Raw genomic sequence first — 20,802 nt, forward strand, 5'->3', positions numbered from 1 at the left:
TCGTGGGACCCACATCTTTTCGACTGGCAAAACTTTTTATCCGCCACAATTAGTAGTGAGGGGGTTCTTTTTACTAACCACCTTTTAGCATTGTATATTTTTCATCCAATTTTGTAAATAAGATTTTTATCCCCAACCCCCCCACATCATGTATATATATTTGTAACTTTCGGGGTTTAAGTAGGATGTCCACAGAGTGATTCTGGTATTTTGGTGAAAGAGTCTAGTTAAGTTAACGTTATGTTAGTTAGGTCAACATTAACCCCCACCCCCCTTTTTCGGCCTTGTGCCACATTTTTATTTGTGTAATTTTATTTTATCAAATAAAATAAATATTAACTTTAGTCTTTGTCAAGTTATCCACAACTTGAACGCTGACCGAAAGTCCACTACACAATCCAACAGTTAAGAACGGCTTTCGAGGTCTGGGGGGATATTTCGAAAGCCATTTTTAACATGGGGAGGTTGTGGTGTTTATAATATGCTGGAGCAAGTCGTAAAAATTAACCCAAAATGTTTATACATTATTAGCATTGGCATTCATTTTACACGTACCTACATGGGTTGGAACAATTATATTGAAAACATTGCCAGGGTCGCTGCGAAAAAGGTAGGCTCTCTCTACCGTGCTAGAAAACTACTGACACCTGAAAGTATCCTGTACCTCTATAAGGCCACCATTCGCCCATGTATGGAGTATTATTGTCACATTTGGGCTGGTGCATCTGCTACTAGTCTCTCACTCCTAGACAAGGTTCAAAAGAGAGTCGCCAATCTGATAGGCCCTGAACTGGCATCTAAGCTTCAACCTCTGTCCCATCGACGAAACGTTGCATCCCTCTGCCTGTTCTACAAATATTTTAATGGTGAATGCTCTGACGAACTGCAGACACTTGTGCCACAACGACGTAGACACCCTCGACAAACCCGACAGGCAGCTAAATCCCATCCCCACACAGTAGAGATCCCTAGATGTAAAAGATCTTTCTACTCCAGTAGTTTCTTCCCCAGAACCGCTAGACTCTGGAATTCCATTCCAGGTTCCTGCCTCCCTAACTGTACTGACATGCAGAAGTTCAAGTGTAATGTGAACCGACATCTTGCTGCCCAAATCCCAACATAGTGCCCCAGTAGTTGTTGCTCCTAATAGTAGCCCCCTACACTAAAGTGGCAATGTGCCTTGTTTGGGGTGAAAATGTAATAAAAAAAACTAATAAAAAAAAAAAATGAGTATATGACATCGATTAAGACAGATTTTAACTGGGCTATCATGTTGGTTGATTGTGTATCAATAAATTAGTACTTACTTACCTTCAAACAATTTCTATTTTATAAACAATTCCTTAAAATGAACTAAAAATAAAATGCTCAAAAACTAACATGACAAGTAAACAAAATAAAGCAAATTTAGCAACTTTTTTTATGTAGAGAGAGATTTACAAGTCAAGAACAATTCAATTCAAGATGGCGTCATTGTGTCGGTTTACTTTAATATTGCAAGATAGAATTTTTTATTTGAAAAAAAAATAATGTTTATTTTGATAGCAAAATATTAATATAAATTATTAATAATTTTACCTGTAATTAGAAAAGAAATCAAGTCTGTTTTGAAATATCTTTCGTTTTTGTTTTTCTCTCCGTAAATTTTCTGCGAACCTCCATTTCCGGTTGCCATTTTAAGTTTGTACTTGGATCCGTTTCGAGGCTCATATAACAGTTTGTAAATATTATCGTGACATTTTTTTTAAAGGAAATTGTAAAACGGTAAGTATTCTTTAAACTTTATTTTCTTTTATGATTTTATAAAACGTATGCTATCAACTTGCTTAAAATATTACATTTTAGGGTTTGTATTACTGTACACATAGATTCAAAAAGTTGTCAAAAAAACAAATATATAACAAATAAATGTTATCAAAGGCAAGATAAGTTTTTCGAACTAACGGGATAATGTTTTAGTATTTTTATTTAATTTAACATGTTTATTCAGCTCGAAAAACATAGTGTTTACCGATGTATTAGGTGTATCAGAATTTTGTAGGAATTTTTGACAAACCTAACAAAACTGCGAATAAAACATAAAAAAAAACTCGTAATTTCTCTTTTAAAAGTGGGTTGTTTATTTTCTTTATGGATGATACTTCCAAAATAAAATATTAAAGTTGTATAAAAAATAATAGAAATATTATTTTTTAAAAAACAGTAATGAAATTAATTAAATTTTACGAATTCAGTATTTTTCAATTTTTAAACTTTAAAAATCTATCAATTTTTCTATTGATTCTATTTTTACAATATTTTCAGGGTCAGTGTGAAATTTTATGTTCTTTCCAATAAACCGAATATAATATTTTAGACAAACGTTTTTTTTTTAATTCACGCCCCCCCCCCCATTTTGTAAATATCTATTAAAAAGTAAATAATTAATTTACTCCCCAAAGTGTTATATATCACAAATTGAAGATAAAAGATCAATAAATAATATGTTCAAGTCTAAAACAAAAAAATAAGTGTTTGTTAGAGATTTACCTGTAAAGTCCGAAGTTTAAAACTTTTTTTAAAAAAAACAAAAAAACACGTTGTTTGTTTCTTTGTTTTTTTTTTTGTTTTTTTTTGTTTTTTGTTTTTTTTTTTTATGAAACCTTGGTCCTTGCTCCTTTAATTGAAAAAAAAATTAAGGTTTGAATTACATTTTTCGAGTAGTTATAAGCTTGGAAAGACAGGGGGTCGAATTATTCAATATTTTCACGAAGTTTCTGACACATGGAAAATTTTAAATGGCGACTGACTCTCTCTTTGATACGGTAAGTTTGGGAAAAGGAGTTAGAAATTAAAAAAATAGACAAAATACTGTTAAAAACCCACTGAATATACGTCAGCCTATGTCACGGTAACATATATTGAGCGAGTTTTTATTTATATTTTGTCTAGTTTTTTATTTATAACTCCTTTTTCCAAACTTACCGTGTCAAAGAGAGAGTCGGCCGCCATTTTCAATTTTCCAATACATCGGTAAACATTGTATGTTTTTCGAGCTGAATAAACATGTTACATTAAATAAAAAGTTAGGTAGAAAAGTAACTTATCTTGCCTTTGATAACGTTTATTTGTTATATATTTGTTTTTTGACAACTTTTTCGAATCTATGTGTACAGTAATACAAACCCACATTTTATTAAAAACTAAAAAAGACTTGTGAGATGAATATATTCGCATTAGGTAGCTCCAACATGCGCCACTGTTTTTATCCCCCCCCCCATATGTAACACGGTGTAACTGTAATTTAATATTATAATCCTAACTTTTTTACCATTCAAAAGAAGCTTCAAATAAACTGTTAATATTTTTTTTATTATTCCAGCATACAAAAATAATGAAAATGCAAGACTAAAATCGTGTTTACATTATCGACCCTTTAAAATAATGTTCCTATGTAGTGACGTGTTTGAAGCCATAAACAACTCATGTTTTAAAAATCAAGCAAAAACAAATAATAGTTATATTTTCCTGAAATTTTCGATATTTATTCATTATTAAATAAACTTACATAAAAAAAGTAGGTTTCGTTAAATATATTGGAGGAAATTTTTTTTAGGTGTTCTACCCCCTATATTTCATGTTACGAAAACTAAACAAAATAAATGTAGGTCCATAGAAATTTCAACATTTTTTAAGGCTGAAAAGATGAAATAATTTTTAAAAATAGTTATTTATGCAAATATATAAAATCCCGTTATTTATTTCACTTACCTACAGTTGTAAATAAAATTGGGCATAAAATCAATATTATTATGTTAAAGAAAAATAAGCACCTTTTCTTGATAATTCTTTTCTCGGTAATATAATTATTTGAATTACAAAAAAAAAAAAACAGAATTCTAAATAATAATTATTTTAAAAAGTTTTAAATGATATTAAATTCAAATATTCCATGATATGAAGTTTAAACAGATTTTTTTATAATAGGTTTCCAATATTTAAAAAAATATTCATATAACAGAATATATGACTCTTCATATAATAAAAATCCAAAATCAGTTTTAAAAAAATTCGTTTTGATTTGATTATTTAAATTGATAGAGGGTGAACTTTATTTTTGGATCCTTTTTCTAAAAATGTAGGAAGACCTTTAAGCAACATTATCTTTATATATGTAAGTGTCAATAGAAGACGTTAAAATTTATTTTATTTTATTAACTCTTATCTGTGGAGTTCCTTAATAAAACTCTTTTTGTTTTACAATGTAACTATGAGAATCCGATAGCAAAAAAAAATGTTACTTCGATTAACCATTATAGCATCAATGCTCATCCATTGAAATTGACAGAGAAAACAGTAAACACAGGAAATGATGACGTTTTACACAATGCTGTGGAGGTGCTTATAGCACAGGTGCATAAGTGCATAAACCCCATCTTTCTTTATGAAGACGGTTTTATTTTGGACAAAGGTAAATGATGAAATAGTTTTTATCTATTTATTTTAGTCATTTAAAAAGGTCACTCGTTCGTTTTTGAGGAATTGCTATTTTTAAATAGTATTTTCAAATTTCACATCTTTTTTTATAATTGTTATGTGGAAGTACAGAATAGTTGCAACACACTCTCCTCTCCTCATGTAAAGAACGGCTTTCAAAATAACATTATTTCAGCACGGTAACATAAGTGCAGAAGTACCAGAATGTTAAACTGCCTTGTTTACAGTGCTACAACCTGGACACTCACCAAAAGATTGGAAAGAAAACTAGACGGCACATACACCCGTATGCTAAGAACAATATTAAATATATCTTGGCAAAATCATCCCACGAAGCAGCAACTTTATGGCAATCTACCTGCCATATTTAACACCATCAGAGAAAGACGCCTACGATTTGCCGGTCATTGTCTGAGGAGCAAGCATGAATTGATGAGTGATGTATTGCTATGGACTCACGACATGGACACGCAAGCAGAGGACGACCTAGATCCTCGTACATCCAACAAATAGCACACGACGCCAACTGTGAACCTGAAGATCTGAGGCAACTGATGGAAGACAGGAAACTCTGGAGAGGAAGAGTCACATTGGTCTGGGCAGGGAGTCCGTCATGATGATGATGATGTTAAACTGCACAAATGCCAAGATTCGTTCATCCCATGAGATAAACGCATTTCTGAGATATACACAGAAAAAAATTCAAATGTCAAAATGAGGCTTTCTCCAGAAAAAGGGACGGACACATAGTCTGGCAAATTTACATCTTGTGGAAGGACCCTATCTTTCATCAAGTACTTCTTGACCTGTTTAACTATGCAAAGTCCAGCTACGTTTCACCAACCATCTGGCTATGATCGTAAATCATTCCCATTCCCAAAAAAGGTGATTTGACACTACAAATGCTTTATGTATGTTGTTCCTTCCTATAGCAGAGAAAATCTATAACAAGCTTCTTTTAAATCATATTCGCCCAGAAGTAGAGCCCATTCTACGCAAAAACCAAAATGGTTTCTGCCCAGGTCGCTCCACTCTTGGACAAATCCTCACATTGCAAATAATTGAGGAAATCACATTCGGCAATAAAACTGCAGCTCTTATCTTTGTGGACTTCAGCAAAGCTTTCGACTCAGGCAACCGTGAAACTATGTTTGAAATTCTTGAACTCTGTGGCATACCAGTAGAAATCATTGAAGCAACAAAAGTATTTTATACAAACACACAGGCCACTGTCCTGACCCCAGATGGAGAAACAGAACCTTTCGACATTCTGGTTGGTATTCTCCAAGGTGATACACTTGTACCTTTCCTTTTCATCATTGTAATAGGCTACATCATGCATATCTCTAGATACAATCAACGACAATAGACTGATGTATCAACAGAGTAGTTCATGGAATCCTGCATTTTACATCACTGATGTTGATTTTGCTGATGACTTTGCACTGTTGTCTGACAACCTCATTAGCGCCCAGGCACTTCTGTCTTCTCTTGAATCAACAACAAACTGTACACTTCAATGCTACCAAGCCTGAGTGTATGTCAATTAACATTCCCAACAACCACAAAATTAAAACCCTAAAAAATAACATACTCCTATGTGTTGAAGACTACAAGTATCTAGGATCACACATCAGGAACTTTGAGAAAGACTTTTACATTAGAAAGTACATGGATGGACTGCTTGTAACAAAATGGATAAGATATGGAAATCCAATCTTGCTCGCAAATTCAAAATCTAATTTTCTGTGTACTTATTGAGCCAATCTTACTCTTTGGATCTGAAACTTGAACTGTTCCAGCAAAACACCAGCATTGTTTGAATGGATGTTGCACACATCTTTTGAGAAGAGTATTCAATCTCATGGTGAAACCACCCAACTCTAGAAATGATATATGGAGATGTACCGAGAATATCAACCACAGCTTGTAAGAGATGTGTCCAGTTTGCGCGGCATTGTGCACATGTCACAGATGAACTTGTTTCATCATTTGTACTGTGGACGTATCCATCATCTCACAATCGATCACGAAATTTAACTTTTTGAGTTAGCATATGAGATAATTTATCTCCAAGGAAGATCTTTTGGGTGCTATGACAGTGAATACTGGAAGGGTGTAGTGAGTTCAATCTCAGCTGAGGCTGCTTAATGATGATGCTGGTTCATGTACATCGGCAACCAACTGGTAACAAATGAAATGCTCACCAAGGTACTGCTAGCACCCAACCGAGTCATGTAACATTAACTGGCATAATGTTAATAAGCAACAAAGCAGACACAGAACTCCGCAGTACACGTACAACGTCGGTGAAGTGGGTCTGAATAACTGATTTAACGAACACTTATAAATCCTCCATAGTTCAGTCAGTTGCCTGAACATTCCATTTCCAGCTACAAAGATCAAAGTTGCTAAAACACTATTGGTAGGATTGAAATACTTGTTCATGCTGTCATGGTGGTAGTTGAACTGTTCAAAATATTGGTGAATAATGTTCTAAGTTATGTGGGAATTGCAAGTAAATTCCAGTATCAGTTCGAATGTGAATCTGGTGATAAGTCTTGTATTCCCTTAGGTAATAAGAGTCTCCATTTAGACGTTTCCATCCACATCACCTATTGGTAAAATACTTGCTTCTTCGAAATAAGATAACCACTATCACAAATGCATGGTTAGCGATTGCAGATGTGGTAACTTGCTTGTGGTCATCATTTTCTCCTAGGTTTGATCCTTTAGTAGATTCACCGTGCATAGGCTTTGTTACTTTGTCTCGGTTGGAGAAATACTTCATTTTGCAAAATGTTGAAAATTTAATTCTGACTCAAGAATGGGTTGAATGATCTGAGATGGGGCCAGTATAAAAGATTGTGAAATGATTGTTATTTCGCGACCCCAACTCAATAAGATGATAACAGATGACGCATCAACTGTGGTGAGTTGCTGGACAAGCTCAGAAAGGAACCAACAACACCCCACCCCGTCCGCAACATACCTCATTATCATGCCCAGACTCAATATGGAATGAAGTGGTGTGCATTAATGACCTATTAACCTTCAAACTAGCCTATGCCATGTTCAATATAAATCCAAGGGCCAGCGCCTCCCACTCCTACTCCTATATAAGTACATATACACTAATCACCCCTCATAGATGTAAAATGGCAGAGTTGAAGACGCCTTAGGGTAGAACTGACCCTCTCAGATCTCAACACCCCCTCTTGGCATTGGTGCTTCTTTTATTTTTTCAACAATTTTTACTTTAAATGTGTATAAAATACATTTATAAGCCAAATTACAATGCAATATTATGAAAAATAAACAAATATTTGTTTAATAATGAAATGTAGTTTGCTTGAAGTATTGTGTGAGTTATGTATAAAGGTAAGTATTAGAAGGCTATTATAATGCAAAGAATGGAATATTGTTGGTGTTGCGGAAGGAAGACAAAAACAAGTGATATATTTAATGAGTTTTTGTCAATAATAAGACTTAATTGAAAATTAAAACTTCTACACAGTGATTTACTGTGTGACATTGTTCCATAATATATTTCGAGGAAAATTCTCTTTCTCAAATGGCAAGTGTTTGAAATCTTGAGATTGCAAGTATAAACAGGAATGCAGAAAATATCTCAGCAGTAAATGGAAATATATTTATGTATTCAAAGTTGATAGTGAATTACTATGTGAATTTAAATTTTAATTTCTCTATTTTAATATTTTTAATATTTTCGTTTATATAGCCAGTATTACCTACTTATATTTTTTATGATTTCTATTGTTTTTTTAGCTATGCAAATTAACTAGTCTCGCAGGAAATAAAATCAGCAAAATGCAGCCACAGATACACACACGTACACACAGATATATATACATGTACACATACACACAGATACACTCATATGTACACACAGATATATATACATGTACACATACACACAGATACACTCATGTAAATGTATCTGCATAAATATATTTTAAAATATTATTAGTACATACATTTTTCCATTAATTACTTAATTTTTTCATTTAATCTTCATAGAATCGGTAGTACTTATTACTAGCTTTTCTGTGTTAGCCATATCTATTTTTAATATTATTAATATTTATTAATTTAATTTTTTTATTTCATGGATTTTGTTTATTGTTTGTAGTCAATAATATCTATTTAATAATTGCTTTAATTCTACCGTTAATTGACTGGTGTTTTGTTTATTTTTATTAATTGCGATAAATGGTTAATGATTGCTACTAATTTGAAAGGATACATAGGACTAATAAAATTGAATAATACACCTTGAATGTAGAGTCACCCCCCACCCACAAAATAGGTTTTTCCTTTCTTTTCTTTTTTGACTAATTTATTTATCTATTTATTTTACTTTATTTATTTTTTTGACCGAGGTCTATTATTTGTGTTTAGCATATTTTTGTTTCACCTGTTTATTTCTCCATTATATGATGTGGAGAGAAGATAATGTTATCTGTTTGTATTAATGTAGTCGTTGGTTTTATTTATTTCATAAATCGTGATTTCTCTTGTGAGAGTGTTGAGGTACATCTATCAGCATCTATGTATGCTTGCACATACACGCATCCATGTAAACAAATACACTTAATTATAATTATATTTATTGGTTATCTTATTTGTCTGCGAGTAATAATTTATTATTTCAGTCATATTTTATTGTTTATAGATATTTTTTTTTTTTTTTTGATAACTTCTATTGTATTGTGGTTTAATATTATATTAGGAGAGGAGTTATGTTATTTACTTGGTCAAAAGATCTAAGTATGTCACTGGGTTGTGAATGGTGTAATTTATATTAGGAACTAACCTGGGTGCCCAGCGTTTCCCGGGTGTTTGGAGGTGTGTGTTGAGCAAAAAAAAAGTGGTAGTAGGCAGGCAGGTTCAAACCCGTACCGCAAAAGAAGAAATAACGTGATATCTTTGCTGTTGTGCCCATCGCCAAACTCAAAGTGATGAATGTTTAAATTAAGGCTAGTCAATCGAAAAGAGGGGATGACTTTCAGAAATATCAGCAAAAAAGCGACACCTTTGTGTAGAAAAGTGCCCAGTTGAGGGTGAAGGAATTAATCTTTTTAGCCAATTATTTTATATTTGAGATCGGTATCGTTTTGAATGGTCAACCTTCAAAACGATACCAATCTTGTGAAAATCTGCCGCCTCTGTCAAAAGTTTTAGGCAGACATACAAACATACATGATACATACATATATTTAAACAGACAGATTATTTGTTTAAAATTAATATTCCGGCTGACTGTCTGACTTGCATATGACGTGGTTATAAACATGAATTTTTTCTGTAATACCATGGGAATAATCATTCAATCACTGTATATAATAAATATACTTCTGAGATTTGTTGGTGTTTTCCTTTGGTTTTTAGAAAATAATCTAACAGCTTTCCTTTTATTCCTTTGAGTGTTACCAGAAGCTCTTTAATTGCATTACACAATGTATTTTTAATTTTGCATCAGTGTGTAGAGAGACAATTGCTTTGTCTTCAAGTGTTCAGCAGATTTTGAATAAAACAAAACACAGTGACATTGTTTCCCGGACAACACAGCCATCAAACATACCTGCTCTATCCAGGGCATTGAGTATTTTAAATTGACTAACATCTTCTCTGTACCATATAGATACGGTTTTATTCCCATTTGGGCTTGCAGGTAACACAATGTACTTGGGTTGTATTTTTTTTTTCTGGACAACAGTTTTTAACATACCTGCTCTCTTCAGGATATTAAGAACTTTGAATTGACTATCATATACTACTTAATAAATAGGAATAGTAATTACTATGATTAAAACGAAATGAAGGAAAACTTCAGAGCACTTCTAAATCCAACCATACTTAGTTTATTTACCTCCTCTTCTCACCATAATGTGAAGAACAATGATGTAATTCTTCAAAGATTTCACTGAATGACTGATCAGTTTTTCCAAACTACTACATAAGTACATTCTTTTTCTTTGAAAATTAGTGCATGGGTATATTAAAATCCAGATGAAAACGGATTCCCCAACAAAAACTGGCCTAGTTAATCCTCACAAAATTAATGAGTAGTGATAACTTTAAAAAACTTGTGTATACCAAATATGTGTGTAGATTTAAAGTATTATTTTGTAAAAACATTTATTGAACATTAAAACTTCATTGCATTTGTATAAATATTTTTTTCATTATTTACAGGTATTCATGCTTATGACAACAGAAGTTAAAAAACTCGTGTATACCAAATATGTGTGTAGATTTAAAGTATTATTTTGTAAAAACATTTATTGAACATTAAAGCTTCATTGCATTTGTATAAATATTTTTTTATTTATTTATAGGTGTCCTGCACATGCCAATAAGTATTATTTCAATTGCTGTCAACACATTCTCTGAAACTAAAGCTCACCTTAAATATACCTGCAATCACTATAAAATAGTTATAGAAAATGCAAAAGCATCTTATACCTCATCCGTTAAATATAAAGAGTTAGTATATACCAAACATCTATTGGTAGATTTAAAATATTCTTTATAAAAAAAGCAAAATTTTATTAATTTGTTGAACATTAGTATTAACATTTATTTTTCTTAAAGAACATAGATATATGGAATATATTTTAGTTAACGGAAACAAAGATTGAATTTGTATAAATATTTTTTTCTTATTTACAGGTATCATGCTTATGACAACAGAAGTTAAACCATTTTCCTGTACATTTTGCGGATCACCATTTTCATTTTTATATTAAGCATTGTATAGCTACCATATTTGCTGAGAGGGCTAACAATTTGAATTACTGTCAACACATTTTCTGAAAAGAAAAGCCCACTTTAAATACATTTGCAATCACTACAAAATAGAAAATGTGAAAGAGTCCTCTACCAAATCTGTTAACTGTAGTGGCTCAGCGGGAGTTAGACCATTTTGTTTTACATAACATAATCAACTGTTGTATAGTGACCATAATTGTTAAGAGGATTAACTATTCAATTGCTGTCAACACGTTTTCTGAAACAAAAGCCCATTTTAAATATACCTGCAATCACTTTGCCTTTGTGTTAACAGTTTTTATATATTTACAGGAGTCATGCATATGCCAATGGAAGCTAAACCTTTTTCCTGTACGTTTTGTGGATCACCATTTTCAGTAAAATCGAAACTTATCCGACACATAAGGACACACACAGGAGAAAAACCATTTTCGTGCGAAATATGTGGATCTTGTTTTTCGCGCAAATCACATCTAAAAGACCACATGCGAATTCACACTGGTGACAAACCATATTCGTGCGACACTTGTGGATCTTCATTCACGCAACAATCAAACTTAAAAGAACATATGCGGGTTCATACAGGAGAGAAACCATTTTCCTGTGACGTTTGTAAATCGTCATTTTCTCATCAATCAACGCTGAAAAAACACAAACGCATTCACACAGGCGAAAAGCCACATTCATGTGAAATCTGCAAATCTTCGTTTGCGCGGCCGTCAATTTTAAAGGAACACATGCGAACACACACTGGAGAGAAACCATTTTCATGTGGCGTCTGTGCATCCTTCTTTGCACGCAAATCACATCTAAAAGACCACATGCGAATTCACACGGGTCACAAACCATATTCATGCGACATCTGCAAATCTTCATTCACGCAACAATCAAACTTAAAAGAGCACATGCGTGTTCATTCAGGGGAAAAACCGTTTTCCTGTCACGTTTGTAAAACGTCGTTTTCCCATCAATCAACGCTGAAGAAACACACTCGTATTCACACTCGGGAAAAGGCGTTTTCCTGTAAAATCTGCAAATCCTCGTTTTCGACGCGATCACATTTGCAGCTTCATATGCGCATACATACTGGCTCAAATAAAACATCTTCAGCAAAAACAAAGAAAATCTCAGCAAGCCGAAATAAGTCATCCTCATCAAGGGCAAAAAAGATTTCCCCACCATAGTCCAACAAGATCTCTCCTGCATAGTCCAAATAAAATCTCTTTGACAAAGCCCAAATAAAATCTCTTTGACATACAAGAAAAATAATGATGCTCTCACAAAATTGGATACTCCACCTGACTAGCCTAATTCTGGTATCCATCAAAACAAAGCAAATACCATAAATTATAACCAATAAATAGTTTATTGGGTTATAAAAAATTATTAGTTATATTACTAACTAATTAGTACTAATCTTTCTTGATTGGAATGACAACTGACTTCAACAAAGAATAAAGAAATTTAATTTTAGTCAATTTGAAAATGAAAAACATTAAATTTCTTGTTTCAAAAAATTACATTGAGAAAGAATTAAAGGAAATAATATAAGTTGCTTATTTTTATAAAAAACTAAAAATTTGATTTTCACTTTTGTAAGTAATTATTTTTATTGTCTTCATTTGTAATTACCTGTTTTATTCTTACATATTGTAGTGAACCCACTGATATTACAATCTTTCTTGATCTAGTGCCAATTTTGTGCGTTTTTAATCATTTACTTTTGACATTACTTTGATTTATCAGTTTATTTTGCCTTTACCTTGTTTAGTTCCTTTAGTATTTCAAAATATTTAACCCTTTATGACCTGAATTATTAAGTAAATGATCATAAAAATTTTATTGTTAATTTTATATAGCAGCATACTGAATGTAGACCATAGACAGTTGCAATCTCTAGGTATCTGGTATCTACCAAGATACTTAACTAATACGTACAAGGTGTGTTTGAATCAATTCTTACTTTGTTTATTCATTTATTTATGACTGAATACATCAGTTCAACCAAGTCATAAAGGGTTAAGTTTGTTCACATGGATAAATCTATTACATCTTATCAAAAAGTAGCTGCAGTTATGCAAGTTAATTAGCCTTGTGACTGATAGTGTTTATACATAAACAGTACATAAAAAAATAGTGTGCCTCCTAGGGTTGGATCAAATACTGGCTTTTAACAATTGAAATACAAATACAAATACTTTCGTTTTGGTTACCAGAAATACAAATACAAATACTTTTATTCCTCAATCTCAAAATACAAATAAAAATACAATAACTGATTTAAACAAAAACAAATATAAGTACTTTTTTTTTTCAAAGTAATAAAGAAATCTGAAAATATGCAAAAAAAATAAAAGAAGAAAAAGAAAAGAAATATTTCCTTCCAAATTTGACATTTACATTCTATATCATGTCCTCATTGCATTTTATTATCATTAGAGCTCTGAAAGTTTCCTTCTCTCTCTCAAATGTAAATACAAATACAAAATACTATTTTCCTGGATGCCATAATACAAATTACTTTTTCTTGTGATGTTCAAATACAATTACATTAAAATTGTATTTAAATACAATTGAAATACAAATACAATTGTATTTGATCCAACCCTAGTGCCTACTGTGTTATGTGAACATAACTTGAAATAGTGTTTCGACTTTACTGTAAGTGCACCCAGATTTTGCATTTATTCATTCAGAATCACAATTTAGATGACATTATTTTATCAGTGATTATAAAAACTTATAATGTTAATTTATAGAGACAAACATATAATTTGACATTCCTTTTTAAACCATTGAAGTCTGCAAAACTTTATGAAAATGTGAATCTTTAAAAGCTTATATGTCTAATTTTTATGCATGGAAAATATATTTTAATATATATGCATGTTATTTTTGGTTTTTCAAATTTAACCTGATTTTTTTGGAAAATTATTCTAATAATTTAATTAGGATTTCTCATGGAGATGTTACAATGTGTGAGACTTTTGTATTTGAACAGAAACTTATTTTTCATTTTCAAATAATGGTAATTTCCAAAAACTTTAAATTTTAAAATATTTGTGAAAGCAATGCCAGTTTCATTATACATAAGAAATGCTATAATTTACATAAGTGCAAAATAGATTTGTAAGCAGGTTTATGCTAAGTGAAATAATGTTTATGAAAAGAAGTAAAAGAACAGGTTCAAACAAAATTTTGCAAAAATTGCTGATATTAATATTTTGATGGCAGATATTCTTGGGCAATTATTGGGCTTAGATTGTACTAAATTACATCAAAATTTTCAATAGGTTTTCATGCAACAATTTGTACATTGTATCTAATTCATAATCTATTTAGTTGATGTATGTATGCACACACACACACACACACCTGTATGTATACATGGAAAATGCGTATTTAGCACAGAAATCACAAAAGGGTCAAAAATTCAAATCTATAAATTCGAATAAATGTTACCAAATGCAAAGTAGTCTTCTACCTATCTGGATAATTTTTGTGTTTTAGCATTGTTTTTAAGCTTTTAACACTTATTGGGTAGATTTCTATCAGTATTTTGTTTATTTTTAGACTTGAGACATTATAAAAACTAAAATTTTTCCCAATAAATTTTATACGCTTGGTTACAATATTTTTTACATTTAACATTTAGGTTTAGAATAAAATACTTTTCATTACCACTTAATTTTTTCAGGAAAGAAATTTTCTTTAACCAAGAAAATACTTGATGAATAAAATAAAGGTATTTATATTTTTATTTCAAGCAAAAAATGTAGAAAATTCATTTGGATTTAGAGGGGGACTACTGTTCTCATCTTGAGTGTTATTTTCACCATATTTCAATCAACCTTTGACCTTCAGGTGTATCTTGTCGAACTCAAGAATCTGCAGAGAATTTCAAATGGAACATTTTGTTTAATTCAGCTCTAACCAAATGAAAGTCTTAAGTAATTCGTAGTTGTGTCCTTGACAAACCTGACAAGCAGCAAAATCTCACCCCTCTACAGTAGAGATCCCCAGATGCCAGAAAGCCTTTTACTCTAATAGGTTCTTCCACAGGACTGCTAGACTTTGGAATTCTCTTCTGGCTTCCTGCTTCCCTGACTATACTGACATATAAACATATCTTGCGGCTCAACTCCCTACATAGTATCCCTACAAATTATGGCCCAGATAATAGCCCCTACATCAAAGTGTTTTGGGTAAAAATGTAATAAGAACAAAAAATAAAACTAAGGATTGAGTCTTCAACCTCTAGACGAGTTAGAACTTATCTTTATCTATTATGCCACAGGCACTGAAAATAGGAGAAATAGTCTTAATTCAATAATGCAAGTTATCAATCCTGATCTCAAAAGTTCAGAAACATAACAGCAAATTTATTGAAAAATCAATTTTAATATTGTTTTATTGAAAACAAATATGATGAAGTGAAAAATTTTCAGAAGAGCTGAACCCTTTCTCACTTTTTTGTAAAGATGTGTCAAACGCATGCTTGTGATTAACAATAGCTATACAGGAAAAATTGATTTATAAATTTAAGATTTATGTTTTTACCAATAATTATAGAAATCTTTGTTTATTATCAATAATGTTTGAGGATTTGGGTACATTTTATACTATTACGAAAAAAGTTCTTGTACATTTTATTTCCAGCAAATCAAAGTCTGCACTGTTTTAACATGCAGTCAAAATGAGATGTTTTATTTCAAATGTTGAATGTGGCATGTACATCTATCCCCCAGCCTTTTGAAAGTATTAAAAGCAGAAAAATCGTTTCTGGTTCTCGGGGAATTTTTCCCATTGTTGCAAATATTTCACAAGACTTAGACTTCAGCTTCTTACACCACACTCCATCACTTATAATAGGTTGCTTACAAAAGTTTTCTTTTGTTCAGGAGACCAAACAGACAAAGAATGCAAACAGTCGCAATGGAGATGATGTGTATAATATTGCTGGTAAATAAATACTACTGTTTATTGATGTGTGGGATAATCAAGCATTGATAGCAGTCCAAGTATCACTCCAGATCGTGGGTGTGCGTGTATATATATATATATATGTATATATAAATATGTGTGTGTCTGTGCAGTATTTACTATTGTTTGTATTACCAGCAGCAGCATTTCAGCAATAAAAAGTTAAAATGTAATTCTTTGTTTACAGTAAAAATTATCCTCCACACACGTGTATTTACTCTACGATATGAGTAACTTTAATGCTAACTCCAGCAACATGTGACCATTCACAGATTGTAATCATCTGCTCATTGTGTTATATATTTGTTGCGGCTGATCATTCAATGTGCTTTTCAGTCTATATTTCTAAATTGACTTTTGTTACTGGTCTACGTTATTTACACACTGACAACATATAAAACAACACAGCTGATCTATAAAAATATTTTGTTTATTCTACACTGACAACAGTTTTCGATTTAGTTATGATAGGTGATGACATCAGTGAAGTCACATGGCGCAGATGTTTAGCAGTAAAGAAAATGTGTCAGCTAGTGACTGACTGTTGCTCTCCTGTTGTCAATTAATATAAACATTCTTTCATCCTGGACTCTATTCCTATTGTCAATTGTTCTAATCTGTTGACTGATATTTCTGGTCAATTATGCATTCCAATAGACAATGATGGAAAACCTTGCATTCCTTACATGGAATGGATCTTTGTGTGTACAATCCATCAAATACCTCCCTTCTTTGGATCATCTGCCAAATGTCGAACAATTGGTCTTGTCTGAATTTGGTGTTCAATTCTAAAATTGTTTTCGTTGTTTAGTCCTCACATCAGATCAGGGATATTTCTGACAAAAAGGAAGAATTGCTGTTTTCTGGGCCAGAATCTACTCCATCAAACACTTATTGTTGACAAGTTTTGTACCTTAAAGTACTATTTTTAGTTCCTTACATTAAGTGACTTCGTGCCTTGTCTGGAGTGATTTTCATAAAAATAAATTCCAACACTGGTTATAGTCTCAATCATGTAATCTTTGTACTGCAATAGAAGGGTTCTCTCTCCAAACAAAAACAAGTAACATTTTTATTTAATGAGATATTTTAATGATATTTTCATCTACTGAACTATCGATTTGCAAATCAAGGCAAGCATATCTTCCAACCAAAAAATCCATTAGCTTAATGCTCGAAAGTCCATCTCTGAGTGGGGCATAAAATTAACTGACTTCCTCTACTGGACTATATAGATATTGTGATGTTCTTTATGGTAGACCACTCAGCCATCCATTTGAAAAGGTCAATTTGCATTATTACTGAACATAAAACATATTAATCCTGGGAAGCCTTATTTGGATGATCATTACTTTTCTGAGTACTGTGTTTTCATCTCTTAGTATGAAACCTCTTAAAGAAGCATTAACCCTTTCAAATGGATAAACCAGATAAGTTTCCCATTTTGTAAGTTTCTCTTAGTTAAAACTATGCAATCCATTCAAGCATTGTGCATTTACACATTTACATTGACAATCATCTTTGTGTGGAAAATGCCTCCTGCATCATTTCATTCAATTCTGAAAAAGAACTAATTTCAGGACAATCTTAAAGAAAAGAAAAAATGCAAATTCACATTAAAGATTCATTAATGATTTTATGCTTCATTTTGTTTTTGTAAAATTATTGTAATTTACACTAGTCTATTGTAGTTTAGTAATCACATTGATACACCAGATCATCAAAATTAAGCCAGGATAAGCTTGACCAGTACCAAATGGATGATCGTTTAGAAACACGGCATTGTAAAGGATGGTGGGTTGGAAGCACTTCCACCAACAAGAGTAGTTAGCTCTTAAGATGCACATGCAGGGAAAGCAAATGTCCACCATACTTCACTCAGTACAGAAACGTATTAACACCAAGTAAACTTTTCCTTTCAACATCGAAGAACCAATTTTAAAAGAACGTGGTGCCCTTTTTTTGTAAAGATTACAAGTGACTGTCTTAATTGATTTTTAATTCTGCCAAAATGAAAGGTTTTTTGCTGTGAAACAACAATAATATGATCTATTTGTCAGCCTCAAATATAAAATAAGATAATCATGCAGAATTTGTGCTAAATATCACAGCACCAAAGGCAACTAACTTTTGCAGTAAAATTGTGGAAAAAAATGGAACCCTATGCAAGTTTAAACAGCTTCCTTTAAAGGAGGAAGTTCAATGAGAGTATGAAATTCACAAGCGGTCCTCAGTCGCATGTATATCTCCATTAGGGAGATGACAATGTTAGGTTTTTGCAGAGAGGTGTAAATGTCCTCCTACATACAACACCTGGAATTCCTAAATTGGTTACCCATATGGTACTGACCAGGCTCAACATTGCTTAACTTTGGCGATTTGATGAGAAGTGGTGTGTCAGACTGATTATGCCTTATATTTGGTTAAATTAAGTGCATTTAAATTAGATGTTTTTTTTTTTGTATTTAAAAGCACCTGTACTTTCTGTTCAGATAGATGGCTGTGGATCGAAATATAGTTATTAAACTTCATAAAAGTTGTGAATGTAGTATCAAAATTGAAAAGTACACTGCCTAACATGCTTTTCACATTTAGAAGAAATTCGAAATTCAGCAGGTAAACCAGCAAACTGACAGTTTGGGCCTCCTCGTCTGCCAGGAAGGATCGTCACCAGGCATCAAAATCCCCTGTCTCTAATTGTTTAGGCAGCTGTCAAAGCAACCGAGAGATCGCTCCTTTTTGTTCCATCTGAAGTCAAATTGAACTCCCAGTGGTACATTGCAGACATTTTGGATGGTTGTCTGCTACCTTGTACCAATCAGCACTTCCAAGGTGAAACATGGACCCTGCAACAGAAATCCCTCCATGGCTCCAAGTTCACGCAATCCTGGATTCAGAGGAACATCACTTCTTTCATAAATAAAGAAGACAGCACAGATTTGAACACCTAGGACTACTCCATATGGTCCAACTTGAAAAATAAGGTCTGCTTCACTCCTCCAATTGTGGAGGCACTTAAGACAAAATTGTTAAATGGGGAGGCTGCCATTGTCAGGAAATACTCCCTGCCACTTGTGCCTCGTTCTCAACCAGATTGAAGAGAATAGTTACAACCAAAGGACGTGATATTGAATAAATATTTTTTTTAAAGCTTTTACCTTAACCTATCTAATTATAAACGGCAATAGAGTTTTTGCATTCGAGAATTTTGGGTAGAGGACAAAAGTTTGTTGCCTTAATTCATGGACACCCTGTATAATATTTTAATCATTAATGAATAAATAATTCGAGTTAAATTAAAAACATTGCTTTTTTCTTTGCTTGATTTTCCAATGTCAACTTTTCATTTGCCTCTGCAACTAAAGGACAGTTACATTTTATAACTATATCAATGAGATCAATACCATCTTACAGAAGAAAAGATTTATTTGGCCATATTCATCTAATTAGTCTGGAAGGCAAAAGTGAGGAGCAGAAGAAAAACACATACCTTAATGATTATACAACATTAGACCAATTGATCTAAACTTTCACAGCATACTTTTCTCTCCACTCAGTCACTGATGTAACTCGCTCTAAACTTGTTTCCATGTAGGGCCAATTCATCCAGAAAATTAACCCGCCTGAACAATACTTAACACTAGTATATATATATATATATATATATATGTACACTAGTCGACATATCAAGTAATAGTTTTTTTCAAAATTCTAAGAAAGATAAGTGCATAAGTTCAACCATCTTATGTACACAGTAAAAGTATGATATATATGTACATATGTCACCAGTGAGGCGTCAAAAGTACATGAAAATGTACATGTATGTATAATGTATTTATAAATGTGCTAAAAGATACAACACAATAAAATGATCTGGACTTTTGTAAAACTTTAATTTTTACATCTGGTAGTTCACAGATATTTATGTTTCTTTTTTTTTTTTAGTCTGATATCCAAAATTCATTTATTTGAAAATAGTCATGTGAACAGAGATCCATAATATATACTTGTAAGTATACTTTCTTCTTTTTTTTACAAGGTGGTCGTAAGTATGGAAGTATACTTTGGAATGAAATACGATCAACAACCTCAGATATACTGATGATGTCATTCTGATCGCAATATGTATGCAGGAGCTACAAGCCTTAACCAACAAGGTAAAAATTGCCAGCAAAGCAACAGGACTCTTCCTCAACATCAGTAGAACAAAGGTAATGAAAGTAACACAAGCTCTAAATGATGAAAACGTAATTGTGAACAATCAAAATGTTGAAAATGTAGATTTCAACCATCTGGGTGCAGATTTCACAAAGTATATACCACTAAAAAAGTATGACGATGTATTGCAATGGCGAGGACAGCAATAATTGTTTGAACCAATATCTGAGAAGACATTTCACAATGCACAAGTAAACGACTCCTGCAAGTTTTGGTATTCTCAATAACAACATACGGAATGTTAGGTTTTGAAGAAAGTCAACAAGAGGAAAATTGCTGCTTTTCAATTGTAGTGCTACCGTAGACTTGTTTGTGTAAGTTGGGTGGACA

At 32.2% G+C, this 20,802-nt stretch overlaps 2 long non-coding RNA genes across 2 annotated transcripts in view; both read left to right on the forward strand.

Moving 5' to 3' along the window:
* The first annotated feature begins 1,664 nt into the window (after window positions 1–1,664).
* On the forward strand, window positions 1,665–12,968 carry LOC145292843 (uncharacterized). The gene is made up of 2 exons (XR_013869607.1): window positions 1,665–1,764; window positions 11,584–12,968. It is a non-coding gene; the product is annotated as an uncharacterized LOC145292843 (long non-coding RNA).
* A 7,230-nt stretch (window positions 12,969–20,198) lies between these two features.
* Window positions 20,199–20,802, forward strand: part of LOC145292844 (uncharacterized) — a 90,453-nt gene continuing 89,849 nt past the window's right edge. The window contains exon 1 of the long non-coding RNA XR_013869608.1: window positions 20,199–20,263. This is a non-coding gene — a long non-coding RNA (uncharacterized LOC145292844). The remainder of the gene's footprint in view (window positions 20,264–20,802) is intronic.

Source organism: Euprymna scolopes, chromosome 14, assembly GCF_053919585.1.
Source record: "Euprymna scolopes isolate OS-2025 chromosome 14, ASM5391958v1, whole genome shotgun sequence".
NCBI lineage: Eukaryota > Metazoa > Mollusca > Cephalopoda > Sepiida > Sepiolidae > Euprymna > Euprymna scolopes.